Source organism: Anarhichas minor, unplaced genomic scaffold (assembly GCF_050575085.1).
Source record: "Anarhichas minor isolate MPS153535 unplaced genomic scaffold, ASM5057508v1 ptg000003l, whole genome shotgun sequence".
In the NCBI taxonomy this organism is placed as follows: Eukaryota; Metazoa; Chordata; class Actinopteri; order Perciformes; family Anarhichadidae; genus Anarhichas; species Anarhichas minor.
Genome location: NW_027466449.1, coordinates 6,022,774 through 6,025,309, shown reverse-complemented (window position 1 = coordinate 6,025,309; position 2,536 = coordinate 6,022,774). Strand labels below are relative to the sequence as shown.

Sequence of the window (2,536 nt, the reverse complement as noted above, 5' to 3'; positions counted from 1 at the left end):
ATCTAACACGTTTTTTTAATGATACGGCATCAGTTTACTACTTTGCACTAATATTTTGTCATGATTTGGTAAAGGTTAGTTGAGCCTTTCTACGGACTCACACAGAATGTAGACTGTGCCTTCACATTAAAAGCCTGTCATTTGTTTTGCATTATCAAGAAAAACAAATCAACGAATGCATATTTTACACTGAAAACTAACCGGAAAACTAACCCATCACCTGCTCACAACAGGTGTGCACAGTCCACATGTCAAATAAATGAAACAATGAGTTGTCCTTTATCGATAAACGGTAAGTAACCGCACTAATAAAGGCATTTATTAGTCAGACAAATAACTGTCCAACATGAAGAAGATAATTAACGTTAAAGTTGGACAACGCAGCCACAGTGTTTAATCTTCTAACGTTAGTTTAATCATGTGTGGGGTCAGGTTCTGTGCTGTGGAAACCCTCGAGAGGGAGTGAAGGTGTGCACCAGTGAGACGACTCCTGTGTGGGTTTCTGTTCATCTTCACCACAGAGAGAAGCTGCTCACACAGGTCTGTGCTTCCCAACATGCAGAGCGTCTGAGCAGCATGGAGGCGGAGTTGAGGCATCGTTTCGGGGCTGAAGCTTGGAAACTAGCTACAATCAGCTAAAGCAGGTCTGTAACTCCAGCTTTAATCTCCTGTCAGTCTTCACCACAGGCTTAGCAGACTGATGGTTCTTTTATTTGCTCAAAATACATACAAGAATAGTAAGAATACAACAAAAAAGAAAATAAATACTACTCCCCGTCGGGGAATCGAACCCCGGTCTTCCGCGTGACAGGCGGAGATACTGTCCACTATACTAACGAGGAAGGACCTAAAACACCACATGACCGGATGTGACGAATCAATGGGCTGACATGGAATAGCCAATTAATATTAAGTAGGTGTAAAGTGTGTTTTTAATAAAATAGTATAGTTTGTGAAACGCTGCTTCACTGTGATGAAACAAAGTCCAGTTGTGACATAAATAAATCCTGCTCACCTTTAAAGGAAAAACAGGGAGCCTCTAAAAATGTTACCTGGTTGATGTCTAAAGAGGCAAATATTGTACTTTTTACAAGTAAATATTGCTCTTTTTACTGGAATCTACAACATTTGTAGGAAACATGGTCACGGTAAATACAAAACTGCTGGTTGACAGTCGTAGACCTTAAACGTTAGCTAAGTTAATGTTAACTGATATCCGCACGTGTAACGTACAAAACAAATATATGCCTTTCATTCATGCAGGCCTGGTTACGATATTCACGTTGACATAAAGACGGCCAGTCACTACTCTGACATTCAGGTTATATGAAAGTGCAATAACTGGACTGGATATTTCTTAAATGTAGCGTTAGCTAAAGAAACAAGTATTTAGCTTCCTGGATCCTGAGGCCTAACGTTACTATAGCGTTACACTGTATGTGTGTGTGTGAATATCCTGCTACTATAATTACTATTCACACATTCACATCACACATAACAATAAGTATTATTACAATTATAAATACGTAGATAAATAATAAGACAGGTTTTTATAACATGTTTACAACATAAAGAGGAAAGGGGGAGAAAAACCCGTCATCTTCCTCCTGCCTTTTTAAAATCTTCCCATTTCAGCGCCACATTTTTATTCCAGTACGTACGTTTATTTAACTCCTTGAAAAATGACTTTAGTACAAGTATTGGTATTGTTTGAAACAAATTTAAATAAAAATCTGGGAATAATCCCCATTTTGCAGAGCTCAGTCTTCAAAATGACTGTGGAACAATATTTCACCACATATCGAGTCTCTCAACACATAACATACATATTTCAACATTTATGTTATTCTATTACTGTATACATTTCTATATTTCAATGTACTGTATATAGTTGAGCTTTTATTCACAATATCTGTGTCAGTGTCTGAGTAAACATTATTCATATTCTGTGACAGCGGGTAGGTGAGCTGTCTGTTTCTCTCCACCAGATGGAGCGCTAACCAAATGTTTTAGTTTTTGGTGCGTTTGCGCTTGTTGCCATTCAGCGTAGATGATAACCAGGAAACCCTCATGCCAGCATTACAGCACACAGTAGGTGGTGCTGGTGGTTTATCACCTGAGTGAAGACCCTGTAAACTGCATAATTGGAGGTTTCAGCTATGAAAAGGAAAACAATCATAAATGCTTTAAATTTTTTTTTGTTGATTAACTATAATTAGTTGGCTTGAATTCATGAATTGCATTCATCATCACCTTCCTAACCGGTGTCCTTCATGAGTTATAGTAATAGCATGTTGGCTTGTTATTACTGGACAACATTCAAGTGCTTTAACTGTACTGGACTCTGACTGCCAGTTAGTTTCAGCTCTCCCATCCACAGTTCTGTAGCCTAAACATGACTTCAATGGATGGAATTCAACTCAAACGATTCACTTCCACCTATCCGTCATCACAACATCTCGGCCCTTTTTACTCAGCGAACGGAGTATTTGAATTCAAGCTTATCAAACGATGAAAGTGAAGAAATGATTTCCAT

At 38.3% G+C, this 2,536-nt stretch overlaps 1 non-coding gene across 1 annotated transcript; it reads right to left on the bottom strand.

Moving 5' to 3' along the window:
- Positions 1 to 770: 770 nt before the first annotated feature.
- On the bottom strand, positions 771 to 842 carry trnad-guc (transfer RNA aspartic acid (anticodon GUC)). Its single transcript has one exon. It is a non-coding gene; the product is annotated as a tRNA-Asp (tRNA).
- Positions 843 to 2,536: the final 1,694 nt, after the last annotated feature.